Source organism: Electrophorus electricus, chromosome 1 (genome assembly GCF_013358815.1).
Source record: "Electrophorus electricus isolate fEleEle1 chromosome 1, fEleEle1.pri, whole genome shotgun sequence".
NCBI classification, from domain to species: Eukaryota; Metazoa; Chordata; class Actinopteri; order Gymnotiformes; family Gymnotidae; genus Electrophorus; species Electrophorus electricus.
Genome location: NC_049535.1, coordinates 4,426,630 through 4,447,882, shown reverse-complemented (window position 1 = coordinate 4,447,882; position 21,253 = coordinate 4,426,630). Strand labels below are relative to the sequence as shown.

The 21,253-nt window shown below is 46.0% G+C and overlaps 1 protein-coding gene across 2 annotated transcripts in view; it reads right to left on the bottom strand.

The window, feature by feature from the left end:
• The window catches only part of gli2b (GLI family zinc finger 2b), a 60,104-nt gene that overhangs the window by 25,742 nt on the left and 13,109 nt on the right, over window positions 1-21,253 (bottom strand). The gene's annotated exons all lie outside the window — the stretch shown is intronic.

Here is a 21,253-nt window from a genome sequence, read left to right as displayed (position 1 = left end):
CTATTGCGCTCAGCTCGGCATCTACAGTTGCCCTCCTTTATAACAGCCAGGCGTTTTCTTCATTACAGGCCAGTTTGTTGGCTTTTTAAAAAATTTGCAATGAAAGAGGATCAAAATAAATGCTTTCCTTTAATCGTTTCCTGCAGTAAAGTCACCCCTGGCTCAGGACAGCCTGTTAAACACGAGCGGCTTTCATTAACTGTTGTGATCATGACAGACCGCAGTTGATCTTTGTGCGCGGGCATGTTGGTGTTGTGCCATGACACCATGGCTTTTGGAGTCTTAAATGCTTTACAGACTTTTTGCTTCTAATTAGCGCCCCTGTTCCTGTAACCCCTCGCCTTCCTTCCAGTGTAATTCTATGAGAGCATTAACACCTCGAGCCCACTAACAGGCCGTTGGGCTCGTGGATTGGGCAGTGGTCCCATTCTTTGGGTTTTTGTGTTAAGTGTAAATGCTTGAGATACGTTTCTCTGGAGAGGGGAGGAGGGGAGAGGAGATGGCATGCTTTCTGGAATGGAGTAAAACTCTTTGGGCATCGCCCTCTGCAGCAGGAGAGAACAGGTGACCTCCAGAAGGGATGAGAAGGCAGTCATGCGAGGTCAGAAACACAGATCATTTCATTATCTGTACCTGAGATGGCCGTCCAGGGCCCCAGTACACTCAACGGTGCTGGGGGAGTCAGCACCGTAACTCTGTATGAGTCAGCACCGTAACTCTGTGTGAGTCAGCACCGTAACTCTGTGTGAGTCAGCACCGTAACTCTGTGTGAGTCAGCACCGTAACTCTGACCATCCTCTGGCTTGGCCCCCTCTGCTCTCTTGATCTGTAGCTCATTCTACGTGACAGCACAGCAGACCCCACCCAGAAATAAAGAAAATACACCCATCTCTCTCTCTCTCTCGCTCTCTCTCTATCCTCTCTGTTCTCTCCTGTTTCTCTCCTCTGTTCATCACTGTGTTTCTACAATTGCGTTGGGCTTCACATGTGACCCATGCAAGCCGGCCTGTGTGAAAAGCAGGCCAAAAACGTGCAGTGTTTTATTTAGATGATGGTGGCACCACTGTTTAAAGCCTTTGGCCTATACTTCTCCACAATCACACGTTCTGAGAAACCAGCTCCGAAAGGTCCTGCTCTGTAGACACGGCAAAGGTGCACATATTTTAGAATTTGTGAACGTGTAGCCAATCTCTGAGCAGTAAGTCCATAATTGTGTTGGAATTAAATATGTAACACATGCTCTTGTGTTTATACAGCACTTTTCTCTAAAAGAATATGCAGCGAGCACAAGCCCCTGGAGCAGCAGACAAGGTGCGTGACTGGACTAAGTCATCCTCACCCTTTACAGCGCTTGGCATGGAAAACGCTCCAGGTCTGGTTTAATTGATGCAAAACACTATAAAACACACCTGACGCTCTGAAAGCTACCACACAACAAGAACACTGCCCAGCTGGCAAGGAAACGTGGATCAGAACCCCGGAAAGACTCTGGAGCTGGCCCCCTCCTTCTCCGACGGGGAGTGCCGCGTGGCTTCGTTCGCGTCTGACCTTTCACCTGGGTTGCTTCGACTACGCCAGCGGCCGAGACCGGCCTCCAGACGCGGGAGCTACTGCCAGGGCTCTCCATACTCTCCATACCGGGGCTCTCCATGAGAAGGGCAGGGTGGCTGTTTTTTAGCACGCCACTCAGTGAGTAATATAATGGGCCCGTGTGTGAGCGCACAAGGCCGTCGGAGCGGCTGCCGGCCAAACGGCTTCATTCAGCTCCTGGGCTCAGTTAACGCCCCTTAACTGGAGAGCAAGGTGACCAGCCTCCCCCCCACCCCCAAACCATCCTCCCCAAAGTCACGGACCACCATCCTGAATTTTAATCTGCCCTGTCCACTTAGCCCCAAGACTGTGCTTAAGTCATCCTATTGTGGAAGAAGGGGCACTTTTAAGGGAGTGTACTGGCAAGAAAGAAGGTATCGAGACAAACTGACCCCAGATGTTTCAAGAGGGATAACAGTGAGACTAAAAATATATTACAAAAACAACATATTGTCAATTATTTCTGACAATATAAACATACACAACCCATAGAGATTTTTTCCCTGTGGCCAAAGTAAAAAAAAAAAAGCAAACTAACAACACCACCAACATTAAATACCATTAAACCCTCCCCACTCTGTCATTAAAGCTAGCATTACTGAACACAGCACCATTCATCAGCATGCTGCCTCAATTATCCGCATTACCAATGTTATTTCCAGTGGTCACATTTTTCATGTCAGCCTGGTCATCCAGGGCGCTCGGGAGGGGGGTGGTTGAGGGGGACGCAGGGCACGCGGGGGCCTGCCAGCGCGCGTCTCCGGAGTGGGCGGTGGAGGGATTGACCGGGCTGGGTTCCTCTATCACGTGGACAGCTCCATTGTTCGGGTGTGGTGAGCAGAACAAAAGGAGAGAGCTCTGGAGAGTTCAAGAGGGGGCGTTTACCTGCCTGGGCAAACGCCATCCCCATAGGGGCCGCGGCAGGCTGTGGAACCTCACTCGGGCCCTCACGTCTATTAGTCTTTGGGTGATAACATTTGTTTCCTCCTGAGCAGGGAACAGCGCGGCAGGGTGGAGTGCTTTTTCACCGTCACTCCTGGGCGCCGTGCAGGGCCCTGGGCTGATCTGCTCACACAGGTGGAGCGCCGAATTGGAACTCGGTGGAGTTTAAGCTCCGAGCTTGTCCAGGTTGCGGTGGTTTGTGAAGGGGCGGGGTTTTCCCACAAGGGGCGGGTTTCCCACAAGCACAGCAGTACTGCAGCAGCCTCTGTTCTCTACCAGCAAATGAACCTCGTCAAACACGTGCTTATGCTGCTCAGAGATAATCTTCTTCAGCTGTCCCTTAACAAGATATCAAGGTAGCCCTACTAAACAAAATGGTTTGTTCTGTTTAAAACTATGCATTGACTCTACAGGGCACACAAATGTCTTGTCTTTGTGGAGCCCTAATCGCTGAATCTAAAGTGGTTCCATCTTATAGGAAGTGCTCAATAACAGTAATGATCGTCAGAACAGGCCATTTTAAAGGCTGTGTAATTAAAAGGCTTTCTGTCGTACCCAGAGAAGCTGGGGGAAATTAGACAGGAAATTCCTGTGGAATAAGCTGGCCGGAGGCCTAAGTACACATCGTCATGCCAACCATTACACACCACCAGGCCCCATTTTGCAGAGCATTCTGGGATGTGCCAAGGTAGCTCTGTGCCTGTAGTAGCTTTATGACAGTTAAAGCTGTTTGTTATGTAGCTAGCTTTGGGAGGTGGCAGCCATGTTTAACAGCAATGAGACTGACTAAGTTTTATTTCTACAAACACAAATTCTGTGACAGTTTTTTAAAAATTATATTTTAATTTTTTCAATTAATTAATTTATAAATGGTTTTTTTTTTAACAAAAGGCTAGTGAGCAACAACCAAGGCACCCCTCTAGGAAGGGGCAGTGGTCCATAGCCGAGGTTCAGAAGTCCGCAGTGAGCTCAGGTCAGGCCTGGCCTAGCAGCTGCAGGGGGGGAAGGGAGAGACCAGGAGGAGGAGGAAGGGGCACTTATCAGAGTCCTTCAGCTGCGGCTGACCCCCTCGGCTAATAAGGCCCATGCATCATGGTGCCAGGGATTTGAGCGGTGAGAGCCGGAGTGGCTGGATCCGCCGGGTCTCCTCAGCATGGCCCGGTGTCGGCCGTGCATCGTTAGCATGCTGTTTGTGTAATTTGGGTACTTAAGACGGCGAGGGCCTCCAAGACTGATTGCGTGGTGCAGTAATCTCGCAGCCCCTCAGCTTGCTGATTTATCACCCCTGCTCTTAATAGCTCTGCTTAACACACAGGTTTGTCCAGATTAAGTAATTACCTTTAAGCAAAAGTTTATTATCTTTAAGACCGGTGCGATGATAAAAGAAGCACTGTCAGAGAGAGAGAGAGAGAGAGAGAGAGAGAGAGAGAGAGAGAGACACAGAGAGAGAGAGAGAGAAGAGGTACTGGGGTTGAATGAATGAGAGTGATAATTAAAAAACAATGCATTAAATCGGTGTTTCTGTGGGCGCTGTCACTGTGCTCCGCTGCTTACATTCATATTAGCCCAGTGGAACTCTCGCCAGGGGGCGATGGGGATTACTCAAGCCCAGAGGCAGCATCCGGGCATGGGAATTACTCCTCTGGCACATCCGTAAACCAAATGCAGACACAGTTAATTTAGAAAGACCAGGTGAAGGGGGGTGGACCCGTCTAAAAATAACACCTGAAAACCAGGCACTGTGTTTTTGGCCAAGCCGAGGAGTGGTGCACGGGGAAGCTGTGTCGCGTCGCTGTGGACGGACCGTCTCTCGGCTACGGTGATGACATGAAACACGGGGGAGCAAGAGGAGAGAGCCTAGAATGACGGGGTATTGTCCTACAGATTGGAGCAGTGATGGATAGCCCTGAGGGCAGAGACAGCCCGCCACCCTTATCCGTCACAATCTGGGCCGCTCACCAAAACAGAGCGGGACACAAGGCGGAGCCAGAGGACAGGACAGCAGCTGCTGGACGCTGTCCAGAGCCGTCTCTGGTTGGCTGGTGTCACACTGTTGAGCTGTCATCACATGCAAATACTCTTCAGGAGGTGGCTAATACTACAAAGCATCTGAAATGAGGAGCACAAACGTAAAGCTTGTAAAGGAATGAAAGAACTGAGATTATGGTAAAAGTGACAAATTAGTAACTATAAATGTAACCATGGCAATGTAATGACCAAATACCCGAATAATTATGTCACCAAATGTTAAATTAGGGAGCTCCATTTTTTTTTCTCTTCTGTTGAACAAAAGATGACATGGGCATGGCTGACTGAAACAAGCTGCCCTGAACTGGCCGCTGGGTTTGCTTAAACTCTTGAGGTGTTTGGCGAAGTGTTGCAGCTCACGGCCGGCAGTGAGCCTCAGCAGAGCTCCCGTGGCTTCCGCCTGTGTTTGTAAACCTCTTCTGCTCTTCCCAAAGTGGTTTACTGTCTGTCCTTCCCTTTGAACCCTTTACTTATTCAGAGGTCCAGCGCATCTTCCAAACACAATTTACATAGAAACAATCTCCAAAGAAAAACTCTCTCTCAACCAATGTCGTATTTCCGAAGGTGTTGGCAATGCTCTTAGGCTGCTCCTCCAGCACGTGGCCGAGAATGGCGCGAGTCCAGTTGCCTTGGAGACGCTCTCGTCCCGCGCTTGTAAACGCTAAATGAGGAACAGCTGTGGGCTGTAGCCGCCTCCCGCGCAGGGGGAACTAAATGGAGTCGCGCAGGCTTTGAGGGAGGCCCCTCCGTGGGCTGCGTGCTTGCAGTCTTTAGCTTTGTCATTAAATCTTTCGCGTGAGAGGTGCTGTACACCATAAAGTCGGGGCCGCCTCACTTTATTTTGCTGGCTGAGCCATCGTTTTTCCGGGCATAAAAAACACAAACCTCCGTGCTCCTCCGAGGCGGCTGCTTCTCATCAAAAATGTTTAAAGTTGATTTTGTGACTTTGTACAGACGCACACTTAAAACGGCGTCTAAAAATGGATCCTTAGAGCTGTTTCCAGTCAATAGCAATGCTGACAACCATATTGAAAGAAGTCAGTAAAGTGTGACAGGAGATATTACTCTGAGGAATGTTCACAGTATCTTGATAGCAGGATTCTACTTCACAATCACTCAGTCAAAATGTATTTATCTAGCACCTTTTAAAGTTTTCACAAAGCAGCTTCGCAAACGTCCCAGTCCAAGCCACCCAGTTAACACCTTAATGGCGATAGTTGTGATGAAAAACTCCCCAAGAATGTGAGGAAGAAACCTGAAAAGGGACTAAGTCTCAAAGCGGGACAGCACTAGCAGTTCTGTGTCTGAAAAAATTATGGTAGCACTCTAAAGCACAAATAAAACAAAAATGATTTTGTTAATGTGAAATGGAATTGTGTAAATGCATGAGAGAGAGAGAGAGAGAGAGAGAGAGCGATAGATAGATAGATAGATAGATAGATAGATAGATAGATAGATAGATAGATAGATAGATAGATAGATAGATAGATAGATAGATAGATAGATAGATAGATAGATAATCTGGATGCTTGGGCAGATAGGAAACCCTCTTTGTCCGTCATTAAAAGTGCCACCACTGAGACAAACTGAGCAATTCTACTGTTTCTTTTCTATTTTTTTTTTCTATGAATAATTCATGGTAACACTTTATATTACACTTTATATGTCCCCTGTTACACTGTAACGAGCCTATTACCCGCTTATGTCACACTGTGAACGACATAATGTAGAACATTGTAACCAGTGTGCAGAGCAGGTACAGAGTAAGCGCAATGTATTGTTATACCCTGTTTCTCAGTACTCTACACTGTAGTAATGCGAAATTTACAATGTCACAGTGGTACAGCACAATTGATTTTGTTTTTTGTTTTCTTATTTTCAGTAAAAATGCGGTCCATCCCCCACATGGGCCATCAGGCAACTCTTTCTCACACTCTCGTCCTCTCACTGTGTCATACCCACGATCACATACCCACACCACACACACCATGCCCTCTCTGCACAGTGCCACACTGATCTAGATGAGGAAGTAGCCCGTGAAGTCGAGCTGAATTCCCAAGTCTCAGAGGGGAGTGACTGCGGCCTGTGGCCCGCTGACCCTGCCTGTTCAGCCTCCGAATACCAAGAGGCTAGCAGGCTCCTGGCTAGCGGGATACGGTTGTTCACAGTCAGTCTCTCTCTCTCTCTCTCTCTCTCTCTCTCTCTCTCTCTCTCTCTCTCTCTCTCTCTCTCTCTCTCTCTCTGGAAAAGAACAAACATGTCCGAGCAGCAGGCTGAGCGTGTTTCCTTTACAAACACTTATCAATGAACCAGTAAGAGGGCCCATTCTGCAGCTGCCCAGCTGCGCTGTTGCTGATCAAACCTGACAGTGCAGCACGTGAAGCTATAAAATAAATGGTTACCATTTGCTGAGTTTTGACACGGGCCTTTTCCTACATGTGAAAATCAATATGTTTTAACAGATAATTAGATCACAGTGTCTGCTGAGGATTAATCTCACTCTTCAAAGTATTCTAAAAGGTGTCCTACGAACTAATTTGACTCTGTAAAGCAAGCGTCACAAATGAATAGCATGGGCAGTCTCGTTAACTGAAGCAGCTTAATTGAGTAATTAACAGCATTGGTGTTGGTCGGAATTGCTTTAACGCAGAACGGTGGGTTAATGAGGGGGCTGAGCCTGTTTCAGCTCCGTGGCCTGGATAAGAATATAATTAGCTTTTACACTCACATCCACTGATGTCGAAGTCTTCGCATTCAGACCTGGCAATTAGTCTCGGCTCTGGAGCGCATTAAAACAAATGGCTGTGCTAACAAGCTTCCAGTCAGTACAGCGGGATGGCTGGAAACAAGAATCTAATCGGAGATTAGATGATAATTTCCTGTAATTGTTAACGATCGCTCACGTGTACGCGATGCTAGCTCCAAGCAAGCATTTAAAGGGGGTCGCTTTCTCCACAGCTCACAGGCAAAGCAGGCTCCCGCCGACACAAGACAGCGTCATAACTATCTGTCTTCTTTGAGGGAGAAAAGAGGTGTAAACAGCAGTTTCCCTCTCCTGGGCTCCACGTTATGACTCTATTAGAGTCGTCTGGATGTAACCCAAACCGCTTGGCCCAGTCGGGGCTGCCTCTACGGAGATGATGAGAGGAGATGTGATTGCAGGAGTTGGTTTTTTTTTTCTTGGGGGGGGCTTGATTGTGAAATCAAAGCACAAAAAGGTTCTCCACAAGGTCTGGGGGGGCTTTGGGGGGGGGGGGGCACTCTCTCCTCCACTCGCAACCCCCCACCGCGAGTCTATCAGGGGGCGAATGTGGAGGCCCTCTTCGCGTCAGGCAGAAGGCTTTTTAATACGTCGACACCAATAGCAGAATAAGCCTGGTTGTCAAAAGTGATAGAGTTTTGCTCTCAATTTAAAGAACGAAATTCGATTCCCAGTGAATGCGAGGCTGTGCTCTGTGGCTAGTGCCTCCTCCTTGGAGTGAATTAGTGCTCAGTACGCAAAGCATTCGGAAAAGTAAACGGTAGGTGTTTGCTTACATGCGCCGCCATCTGTTATTACCGAATTTATGAGAGCCGTGTGAACATGGCAGCGTTTTGCGGGTGCCAAACCCGATGAGATATGTCATGAGAGGAATGACATCGTCATCGCTTCATGTTCTGCTTTCAGGATCTGAGAACTGCATGACGACCAGCAATGAGCCTGTCTGATGAGAGCGAATGCTTCCAGAAACGGAACAGCAATTTGCAGTCATAATGGTTCACTTCAGCATAGCGTCGTCAGTTACAGTCAAGGGTCCCACGTGAAAGCGTTTTTGCAGGCTGAATTGGATCCGAGCTTTCTTTACAGACTGTACATATGCAGGCAGTAACAGTCGGCATGTATAGCACTAAATGTGTTATACTTCTCTCCCATTTGGTTTGGAAAGGCTACAGTTTTCCTAACTACAAAATACCATGTGAGCCAGAACGGTATGAATCAGTCAGTCCTAAAACCATTCAAATGTCCTTTTGAGAACAGTAATAGCCAATCACGGAGTGCCGATTTTCTCTCTCTCTCTCTCTCTCTCTCTCTCTCTCTCCTTCTCTTTTTCATGACATCACCCTGTTCAGCGCTGATGTGGCCTCGTGCCACAGGAAGTTCTGGCACTTCACTCAAGTGCCACTGGGTATTTTGACTTCCCCTGTGTCTGCAAGCCACTCGAAGGCGGCCGCTCTCTCAGCAACGGCGGCCTGCTGTGGGCGGGGTCAGGGAGCATGGAGCAAGGGGCGGGGGGGCAGGGACCCCTTGTGTTTGAACACAAAGGACTTCATTCACAACCAAATCTTTTTGTCAGCCAAGAGGGTAAAGATTTACTCAAAGCAACCCACTCACCCCCGTTCACGGCAGGGCTTATCAGAGCTGCTGATAGCAGAGAAGCAAAAGCCCCTTTTACCGAGACAAACTCCTGTAGCAGCCTTTGTTTCTTACTTATAGCCACTAGATTTTATTACACCAACATGTCACACGTTAGAATATTCAATGGCTACAATTTTACAATGTCTTAATTATCATTGCCAATTAGTTTATGAAGTTAATGGAGAGAGAAAAGTTCATATTTAATTAAGGAAAAACTGAAGAACAAGTCACTAAATCTGCCTATTGTATCCCCTTAGTCTCAACTCTGTTTGCCTCACCTGTGATTACATCTGCCCCCACCCCCTCATCCCCAAAAGACCCTCACATCCTCACCAGGCTGATCTCCATGGCTACACTCATACAGCTACGAAGGGGGGGGGGGGGGGGGGGGGGGGGTCATTAGCATTTTTGTGTTTATGAGGAAAAGTAACCTTCAAAAAGTTTCATGTTGAGCTGAAATGATGAGGCCAGTCTCCATGTAGCAGTTCTCTCTGCAGTACGTAGACCAGGCAAGGATATTTGAACAGGTCAGTTTAGTAGCTGGGTTTTTGTTGTTTTGTGTGTGTGTGTGTGTGTGTGTGTGTGTGTGTGTGTGTGTGTGTGTGTGTGTGTGTGTGTGTGTGTGTGTGTGTGTGTGTGTGTGTGTGTGTGAGAGAGCATGGGTGTCTGGGTGCTAGAGGCTGGGGTGGGGTGACTTTAGAAATCTTAAAACTGAAGAAAATGTTAATAGTTCATTTGATTCTTTAACAGACTTTGGTAATAGCAAATGTCCACACAACTGCAAAAGAAGGGCCTATTCTGACAGAATATCAAATATCCCTGCAATTACTGCCCCCTTTAGACAAATATATGAAGATAAATTGCTACAGTGGGTTTGCATTTTCTGCACAGCGGAGTCCTGATTCAGAGGCTGGTGGGCAGGGCAGCTAAAATCACATGTCATCAAGACGGAGAACCTAAGGAGGAGGGTAAAATGGATTTCGAAGACCCAGGGTCTCATTCCGGATCCAAATACAGCAAAGCTGACCCACGTCATGAACACCCTCAAGATCTGCGGTGGCTCTGATAAGCCCATCGCTTCAGAAGCAGCCCTGGTGTTCGCTAAAACTATTACAGTATAGCATATTAGCCTTTCTGTTAAATGCATGAAAAAAGGGAAAATTATTGATATTTAGGGTAGAGTAAGAAAATCAGTAGGGTAGAGTATGACAAATAAAAAATATTTGTATAAAATGTACTTGCTGTACATAAAATACAACTAATAATCTGTTTTATAGTGTTTGTCTGCTTATATGTTTTCTTTTTAAGCTTATTTTCAGCTCCAGGCTCAGGTGACTGGCAGGCATTATGTATGCCTGCAAGGCCAGTTTTCTTGTCTGGCCCTGCCAAAGACCTACAGTTGGCTGCCAGAGACATGAGGAAACTTTATTTCATGCAAACATGCTAATTGGCTCCAACTCCATCTCCCCTGGACTGCTAATATAAATATAACCCAACCCATAAAAACTAGCAATAAATAAATAGAATTATAAAAAAAACAACAAACCCCAACTGAATATACTGTACCTGAGAGTTTTTCTCTGTGGAACGTCAGTGGCCAAGGTCCCCATGTTGGTTTATTTGTGATCCTCAGTAACACATGACCTGAATGCCCTCTCGATGTCGGATCACTTCATATGAATGGAGCTGATCTCAGTCTCCTGGCATACACTAGGAATGCTGAATACTCCCTCGGTATTCTCTCAGTGTTTACTGAACATTACCTCATTGTTCCCTCAGTTTTCTCCCAGTGTTTGCTGAATGTTCCTTCAGTCTTTAATGAACATTCCCTCAGTGTTCTGTCAGTGTTTGCTGAACGTTCCTTCAGTGTTCTCTCACTGTTTCCATAAATCGCCTTAAACTAAGTTAGCAGAAAATATCATAAAGAGTTACAAAATCTGGTTATGATTCCGTGTTATCATCAGGAGCAGGATTCAAAGTGTACCTAAAGGCAGCGTCATTAGCAGGTGTGAGACAACAGTAACTCGGAACATAATGCTCAAACTAAAAACTTCACCCAGTCATAGCAAACACACACGCTCCACCCCTGAGAAAGCACCTTCATGTTAACCTAGAGCTAAGAATTTATTTTCCCACTTTAACACCTAAGCACATTTCAGCTGTTGCCCTGAGACTCCCAGCGGGGAGAGTGTGGGCAGCATGTGGGCTCTGGTGCGGTCAAACGGCGTGGTACCAGGTTGCCCACACTCCCACCCCTCCGGCGTCCCGCTGCTGTGTTGTCTCAGCTGGACCTGCGGTCGCGCAGGGACCGCAGAATGGGAGGGGGACTTGCTAGGGTCTGCCGACAAGAAATGGCAGCTTATAACTGTGGCTTTCTTTATTTAACTCTCTCCTGGTTGCAAGGGTCACCATTTATGTGGAGCAAACACACTGTTCTGCCTAAGTGAAATATAATCAGCCTGAGTCCTCATTTAGGGTATTCCCATTTGAACTAGTGTTACCATTTGAGCTTCCATTCATTATGCTATATCTGCTAGCAAAGTGTGCAGAAGTCACTGAAATGACGTGTAAGTGAAGTGGACAATAATAGCAGTACCTTTTATATTACCTGTGAGTTTTTACTGAAAGATCTGGGGTCAGCGCAGACAAATTATTTATCGTGAAAAAACAAATTAAAAAGCTGATCTAGGACCCGGAGCTGTAGTTTGTGTAAAAGACTGAAGGACTTAAAAACTCAGAGCTGAAACAAAGACACCCAATGGCCACTCAGTGAAACTGTAAAAAAACCTAGGCTTACTGACAGAAAACTAGTAATCGTACACAAGCAGTAGTGCTGTGGTCTAAAAGTAAAAATGCCGGGAAGAAATGAAACACTCTGAGTGCTCAGAAACTGCAGTGTATGCAATCCACTCTCTAGGACTGTTGGGTAAAAGACAATAACGTTGAAACCCTGACTTTGTTCTGTGTTACCCCTGAAGTGAAACAGTTCAGTGATTTGATTCACTTGGCAACAGTTTAGCCAATATAAAGATTCACGTGTCATGCTCATAATAACAAAATCAGTTGTTGAAACAATCTCTGTTTTCATAAGTCTGTAAAAGTGCATGAAGAGTGAAAAGTCTACCAAGAATAACTTTGACTGAAAATTTGCCAGTAGCCATGAGCTTGTCTCACGTTTTAAATGCTTTGGCTGAAAAATAAATTCTCTTTTTGTGTTTGACCTTTTTTTTTCTGACCATTTTAAAGCCGTATGAAGGAATCCCGCGTGTCCTGCCATATCTGACGATGCTGTTAAGCTAATCAACTCACGAAACCCACGTGTTCCCAGGCTTTCAAAGCCCCGAAATGAAGGCGCTGTATACACGTCCAGGCCCTGGCTGGACCCAGGTGAAGCATCAGGTGGGAAAAATGCTGCTTCCTTCTCATAATTTTATAGTGCCGGCTCACGCGCCTCCCTTTTTGGATCTCCTCAAGGAGTGATTACAGTGCAGGGTCCTGGCATGACTAATGAAACCACCTTTGGGCTACACAGAAATAAGCATGTCTGGGACGGTGGGCAGTAACGCTAGCTAGCGGCAGTGGCGGGGACAGTTCTGTGTAGTGAGGTTGAAAGGTGAGGAAGGTTATGGGCCGTCGTACGCAGCATGGACGTTTGGCCAGGGGCCGGCTGCGCACAGCCAAAGATGACAGCCTTACAGACTGAACCAGCGAATGATGGAACATCAGACGGCTGGTCCAAGAGCCAGAGGGACTTTACAGAGCTGTAACAGATGCTACCACAGCGCTCTCTCTCTCTCTCTCTCTCTCTCTCTCTCTCTCTCTCTCTCATATCAAGCAGAAGATTGACAGTACAGGAGCTATGTCACAGTCACCGCATTGTCATAACACTGATCAAGCTGTTTTACTGCGTTATAAGTAAAACCACATGACACTTAGGAGGTGCAGACCAGCTAATGAAGACGTGCATATGTTGGTGGAGCGTGAATCTGGAGGGACCATATGAAGACTGGCTCACCCCGAGCACAGCTGCTCTTATATCCAGTCATTGTGGTTGGAGGAGCTTATGTTTAGAGCTGGAGAAACGCTGCACATGTTGGCTTTGTCTGCCCACGGCACAGACAGACATGTCTGTGGGCTCAATGAGAAACATCAGGCGGGTTGTTTAGGCTCAGACCATAGACTCTTGACTGGGCTACTGTCCCACGCACCAGCTCTCTCTGGCTCTCTCTCTCTCTCTCTCTCTCTCTCTCTCTCTCTCTCTCTCTCTCTCTCTCTCTCTCTCTCACACACACACACACACACACACAGAGCTCTCTTCCTTCTCTAGAGCTTATGTGCTCATGGATCTCTCTATTATTATTTGTGTCATCCACAAGCTAGTTGGCTGTGGTGTCAGACAGAGCGTTACCAAATTGCTCCCTGTAGATGTCCTGGAATTCCCATGTTCTACTGCACAGACTGGATCTCGTTTGGGACTCGTGCGGTGAAAGGCAGAGCTCGGGAATCTTGCCACGCCTGCGCTTTTTTTGTGGGGGGGGGGGGGGGGGTGAGTGAGTGTGTGCGCTCTGAAGAACCTTTTCAAATTACAGACATGCCCAGGTCTCTGTGGAGAGGAGTCATTTGCAGGAATGAACACAAGGCAGTCAGGGATAAATAGCCCCACGCTGAGAGCCATGTGCTGTTACTCGCGAAAGAGATGGTTGGCTAGGAGAGGGAGAGAATGACAGACTGAGTAGCAGGAAGTTGGTACTAATCCCCTTAAGCATTCTTATACGGCTGCAGCTCCTCTCCAGCACTTGTAAACCAGCAGGAATGTGGCGTGTGCTTTCTGGGGCTGAGTGCAGGCGATTTACGCTGCCAGACATGGCCCACGGCTCACTGTTATTTTAACTGGGGGCTTCGGAGCCTAAATCCCATTTTGCAGTGTAACATACAATATCGGGTAATCGTCAATGACCAACTCTTGCGAGCTGCGATCCGTTTCAAAGCAGCAACTGTGAATTGGAATTTAAAGTCAGACTAAGCTTATTGGATATACTAACAGGACTTGATTGTTGCATTACATCATTACTGTGCAGATAATCAGTGCCATTTGCCTGTAAAAGCCTCATCTAGGCCTTGTTCAGTGTTACATGGTGTAGAGTTATCCAGGCAAAAACAAGGATCCTATACCAACTTTGTGATTAAGAACAAGCTTTGATACTCTCTGACAATGTCCTGGTTGGTAATTATTTTAGCGATTAACATGCAAAAAATTGCATATTTTAACCTCCATAATCAGAATTGAAACCATGTATGATGCATAACAGGGATGCACTATGGTGTATTTATGATATAGTACAACGTGATTAATGTTGGGTAAAAAGGTTCGACTTCCTCTCCTGGTTTCCAATTAGTATCTAGGCCATTCGCCCTCAGAGCTGGTTTTTCTTTAACGACTGTATTCAGGCTCTAGAAAAAGCTTAATTCCTTCTTTGCGCAGAAAAAAGGGGGTTGGGTGGGTGCTGTGCATCTACAGGAGATTTTTATCCAGCAATCAACATGGCCACCTAAAAATGGGCTGAAAAAGGAGCAGGCGTTCTGCTTTCACTTAGTGCTGTATATCTGATCTCAGGGCTCCTCCGGGCTAGCCAGCCTGGCCTGAGAGAAAGCTCCGATTAAAGGGAAGAGGGCATCTTCCAAAGCCATCGAACTACATGTTTACAAAGAGTTGCTTAGATGTATGGAAGTTGCAGAGCCATTAAGGCCAGGGCAGGAGAGTGTTCCCATGTGAGGGGAAAATTAAAATAATTGCAGTCTCTATTACAAGGCAAGGACCTGTATTTATACAACATATGGTGGGGCCATATGACTCACGCAGAGACTATACAGACGCTGTAAAACTGGCTCATACAGTCTGGGATAAAGGCTCATGTAAGATGGTGTTGTGGGGCCTAGGTAAAATGACCCCAATGCTGATGGCATTACTCACTTCCTTTTAGGTTTTTTTCAATGATTATGAACAAATTCTGGAACTCTGAACACAAGTCAACAAATATTTTCTTGAGTTTTTAAAAAGAAAACTGACCTCCGCTGATGCACTCAAATCGTTGAGCTGTCAGCCGCACTTTCTTTCATCTTAAAGCACAATTAACCTTATGTTGTCTTTAAAAACCTCGGCCATCCAAAAGACAAGACGTCAGCCACTACAGTGAAACAAGCAGCACATGAAAGTCATGCCTTACACACTAACAAGCTTAACTCTTAACTCAGCGTTCTAAAGGTGAAATCAACCAATAAGAAAACAGGTCTGGATTCTTGTAGACAAGTGAAAAATTTGTACACTCAAAATAGTAGTATGGATAAAAACATTGAGCAGATCCAGTTGAGATCGATTTGGAGTAGAAGGTCTAAGTGATTTTATAGAAGGGCAGGAACTTCAGTCACTAAGGCTGCTTACCTAATAACGTTTCGATGGAAACAGTGAATAAAATGACATCTGCATTTAGATGGACAGGAAAGAGATGAGTAAATAGTTGTAAATTGTGATTGAAAGCATAGCTTCAGTGGCTGTGATCACTGTGCATTAGTGCAAAACGTGAGAAGAAAATTATGAGATCCAGAACCATCCTGAAGGCTTGACCCCTAGAGAGCGCAACATGTTTATTCCCTTAGAGGGAAGGGTCACTGGAAATCAATACCTTTACCATTATCCTGTAATGACATTTCTATCCCAATTTCTATGCTGGAAGTAGCCTTTTCCAACCCCTGCCCACAAGGGTCGAGTGTCTACAGAATGGCTTGTTGAGGATGAAAATGATGACAATGATACAATATATATGATATGAATGATTATATTTTAAATGATTTAAATAATATATTATGGCCTCTGCATCACAAGATCTCAACCCAGCTGAACACGTATGAGAGATTTTGGACTGAGGTGTTAGATAACACTCTCTGTCACCAACTGAGAGACTTCCTTTGGGAAGAACACCTCCAGTACAGTTCCAGACTTGTAGAATCTATGACAAGGTGCTCTGAAGCTCTTTCTGGTGGCCTAAAACCTTACTAGGACAGTTTTGTTTTCCTTCTTCAGTCATGCCTCAGGTGAGTGCCTACATGTCTCTGATGTAAGTAATTGAGAAAACTGCACCATAGCACATCTAATGACATTTCTCAGTGATCTTGATTGAACAAGAGCATAGAAAACAGCCAGTGACCTGCTGTTGCGATAAGGTCAGTTTATCACACTTTTCAGTTTCCTTCCACTTATTGGCCAGAGAAGAATGTGATGTAGATGAAGTTTTTTGGCCCAGAGTTGGCCCAGGACATTGTAGCATAATAAATCAACTTTTTTTGTCTAAATGATTCTTCCTATGGTACTTCTACATTTGATTGGTACTTTTGCTGAAACACATAAATAAGAGTTTAAAAATGTACTATACATCATTTTTCACTGCCTTGATCCTTCTGCATTCACACAGATTTCCCCTTATATTGGCATGTATTGCATATTGATATTTTTTCCCTTGCACAACTGCTATCATTAGCATCTTTGATAATGGCATTCTGAACTGACTGTACTAGGGTCCAGTGACTGCATTTGATTGATTTGTGTATGTTTTGAAGGCAAATTTTCATTGTGAGCAAGGCTGACATTTTAAGCTTGGTAGCTTTTGCCAGACAGAGATGTAGAGATGCACTTTGGTTAATTGACTTTTTGAATTTGTGTTTATGGTTTTGAGAAAATTATATATAATTTCAGAAAATGTGTTTTAGCTGTTGTAAAAAAACAAAAAACTAAAAAGAGGCTCAGACTTGGTGAGCGAGTGTGCGCTAACTGAAGCACATCCATCACTGGTCTGCCCTGTACCAACTTCTAATTTAAACATTTTAACCAGCCAACGGTGCAGTTGGAAATAGCGAGCGGAACAGAGGAACAGAGGAACAGAGGAACAGAGAGACAGAAAAGGAGAGCTGGAGCGAGAGAGCGAGAGAAAGGGGGGGGGGGCTCTTCTCTCGACCTCTCAAGGCCTGTAAACCTTTCCTGAGAGGAGCCTCGTTTGAAGTGAATGGGGGGGTTTGGGTAAAGGAGGAGGGAGAAATTCCCTTCTCAGGAAGATTAGTGGCCATCCTTTTGTCGGAGGAGGCGGATGCTGAGCTCCTACGGACACATTTTTCTCTGCCAGCTCACCGACCCCTGGGGCGCTCCCAGTGGCGGCCTGGGCCACGCCGCCAGGCCGCGCGACCCTCCTCCGTCAATTACTCACTGTCGCCGCCGCGACTTCACCCGGTTGATAAAGGAAACTGTCCTTATCGCTAACCAGCCTCTCTTAAAAAACTATTTACACTACTAGCAAGCCCTCCGCCATCCAGCCAGCGCTTTCTCTCTGCCAAGGGAGCATGAGAAGTTTGAATAATGCACACGCTCTCCCGTATGTGCTGCTAACGTGAAATCTGTTACGAGTGCTTTGAAAAGATTCATGTTAAAAAAAAAAAAAAGAAAGAAAGAAAAAAAAAGCTTTTTCCCCTTCCCCGAGAATGATGGTGCTCTCCTTTAACGCTTGCGGTCTCCTTGTCAGTAGGAGTGACAGTCTGCTGGCCTCTTGCTATCAAAGCGACGTTTTTAAGAAAACTGATCGATCTTTTCTCCACAGTCACAAGCATGCAAGCAGCCACACCTCATCCCACCGTCAGCAGCGTCAGTCTCTGCACATGCGCTCGAACTCGCCTGCGATAGCACTGTGATTGGACGCACACGGAGGTATTGAGACATGGCCAGAGTGCAGCACTGGAACCTTTAGCGCAGTGCGAACGCCCTCCCCCGAGGCCGGGCCGACTCAGCAAAAACCCTGCGCCGACCCATCAATCTCGCTCCTGCGCGACAATCTCACGTTCACCATGATGTATGTCATGAGGCACCAAACCCAGTTAACTAAGCCATTACCAGCCAACGCCCATCCCACCCCGCCCACCCAAAGTCAGCCAGCACAACGGGCCAAGAACTGGGCAGCCACTTTTGAATTTTTTATAATAGGAAATTTCTCATATTTCTTATATTTCTATTTTTAATGTGGAATCCAAGCGCTATCAGACTTACTGTAACTTCAGCAACACGCAGACTGAAATGTCTATCAGTTCAATAAATCAATGTATATACTTCATGTTCTCAGTATGGGAGATACAGTTCAGGTCATTTGGTGATGTAGCCTTTTTAAGATGCTCTAGCCACGATTCCCCTCGGAAAGTTGGTCCTGTAGCTCTCCCTCGCCGCCCCAGACAGATGCGCGCTGTCGGCAGAGATCGGGCCGCTCGTTTAGCTTCGTTAATGAAGGACAGCAGACGGCGCTGTGCGGAAGCCGAGTGGAGCCTGTCCGTTGCTGACGCTAAAGCGGACCCGAGGTGACCACTGCCCCAATAAATCGCCCAGGAGGTAGCACTTTAAACTCTCTCATAACCTAAAGCGCAGCACGGACGGGAGCGGACACCTGGTCCCTTGGTAATTGACTCCGGGTATTGTTTTCACTTTTCGCACGACGTGACTTGCACTGGCTTCATTATATATGCACTCACATTTTCAAAGCGAGCTCTGGGAGCGGGACCTGGCCTGCTAACATAAACCAAATGACCAACCCCGTGATAAATGGTTCTATTAGCAAACCAGATTGTTAAACTCAGATAAAACGGAGCAGAGGGGAGAGGCGACCCATTCATTTTCTCCCTCTGCGCACATCGAGGGCTGAAAATTGTTTAGGTTTTTTTGTGTGTAAATAACATATTAAAAGTCTGCATTAGCCATGTCTTCTGATAGAGAGGAAATTGTTAGGAATAAATAACGTTAGACAGGGGTATAAAACAGAGGGCGTTTAATAGAAGGAAGTCGAGCTGCACTCTGAGGTGGGCATGACTTAGGTGACAACAACCCCGCGGCCCATTGTAAACCACACACTGACAATAAAGCCCCGTAACAGGGTTGTATATTAAATGTGCCTGCCTGCTGGCTCTGGGGAATGCGTGCCTGGGTTCAAGGACCCCGTCTCCAGGGCCCCGCTCCGCCGCATACTGCATATTCACTTATCAGCGTCTGGGAGCCGGAATAATAATACGGATTACTGTGATAAGTAATTGCCCTGTCGCGGCAGCGCGCTAGCGGACAGCTGAGGCTCTTTAGCGGCGAGGCGCGGGTGCTCCGGACTGAGACGCCATTGGGCAGGCTGTACCGGCTCCGCGGCGCCGACACCGGAGAGTTGACGGTTTATTTAGATTACAGCATAGTGGATCTTCCTCCCAGAGAGGGAAGCCATTGGGGTTAAGAAAAACAAGGGACATCTGAGGACTTCTAATGCCTGGCTACTCTTCGGAAATATGATGGAGGACTGCAACCTTGCACTTGATCTGTTTTTTTTTTTTTTTTTTTGGCGAAAGATGCAGGATCAAGAAATCCAACTTCGTACACCGCAGTTTTTAAAAACTTACTCTACAATCTTCATGTCATTTCCTCCCTCGTTCTCTCAGCTCAGAACCTCCCGAGTTACAGTGCTCGGTGGCCAAGTATATCTTTCGCCCAACTAGCGCTTAAACACACAAACACCTGGTCCTCCTCTCCTCTCCTTGAGCAGCTGTAGGAATACACAGAACCCCGGGGAGCACGTGGAGCGGAGGGGAGCCAGCCACGCCGCCGCTGGGCTCCCTTTTTGCGCCGTTTCTTCAGTTCATTCAACAAGTTCTGCGGCACTATAAGGGAGGCTGAGCCCACACCTGTCCACTGCCCATACCAGAGACCCCCGACTCCGCTTAAACACCTGACCTCAGAAGCTGGGTCTGAACCGACGTCATTTAGCAGGGCCACTGAGACTCAGTGGGAAGGCCAGGTCATATTAGGATATCGGTTCTGGGAGTGATCAGATTTTAGTAACCATTAGCTAAGAGTGAAAACAAACTCTTTTGTAAACAAGACAGTCACTGTAAAAAGTAATGTATTGGTTAATATACTTCTATGAAATCTTGCAATCAAGCCTTTAATAAGTTAATATGATTGAGAGGCCAGTAAAGGAATCATTTTTTTGCCCAATATTATCCAAGATGTACTAATCATCATTACAAATAAATAGTGACACAAGTGAATTATGATTTTAAAATGGGTGTTTGAGCTCATGTAGGAACCTGTGAGTCATTTTTAATTTTTAGAAGTCTCAAGATATTTAGATGGATGATCATTCTAAAAGTGCTTCAGGTCTGACCATTTTATTTTTGACAATGACCATTTTTTTTAATGGCAGGCCAGCAAACTCCATCATTAAACTGTAAAAATGTGCACCCAGATACAACAGTTTTTCCATTGTTGGAAAAAAGTAGCCCCAGACTAAAATCTCTGTCCATCTCATGTCGTCCACTGCTCACGCTGCCATCTTGACTAATTTATAATTTTTTATACTCTGGAGGTAAGAACAAGGTCTTTCAGCCTCATTATACGTAGCTTTCAACACTCTCCTGCAGACATGTTTAAAACATCTCGCCATGCTCTCAGGCTCTCCACAACCTCGCGTGCCACACAGGAGGAGGTGCCCAGAAGCATGGTGTAGTTTCAAGTTGAAGTTACTGCTTGCCTTTGTCAAACATTGATATTTTCATCATGTGCTATGGATATTATCTAAAATATGTAACAAACATAGATTATGTAATTGGCATTGTTTTTCTGGACATGAATGACATTATATAATGGGTCAAACGCAGATTTAGATCCTTGGTTTGAAGTTCAAGAGAAGAATGGTGTACAAGTCAAAAAATTTCCAAAAGTCCATTTCTGTGAGCACATGCGGAAAACCCCCCCAAAAAACAACAGTTTGCCATGCCATGATCATTACACTGCTGTGTCTAAAAATACAACCTCATGTCCTTCCAGCATATAGAACATTGAACATTACATTACACAATCAACAATGTTTATAAGTGTTACCGTGTTGGGTAAACAATTATGTTTCCTCCATGTGGTCCAATTCAACTTGTTTCTTTAACCATTTTTAAATGTATTCTTAAAGCATTTTTGCCTTTATTATAGCAGGCCACCAAACCATTAATATGTAAAAGTGCCAAAACTACACAAGTAATATTTCCATTTCAAAGGAAGCCCTCGACTGGCATCTCTGTCGATCTCACAGGGGCACTGTCGTCCACTGCTCAGGCGGCCATTTTGACTAATTTATAGCGTTTATACTCTGGAGGTAAGAACAAGGTCTTTTGGCCTCATTATTCCTCGCTTTCATCACTCTCCTGCAGACATGTTTGAAACATGCCCCCCCCCCCCGATCTTTCTCC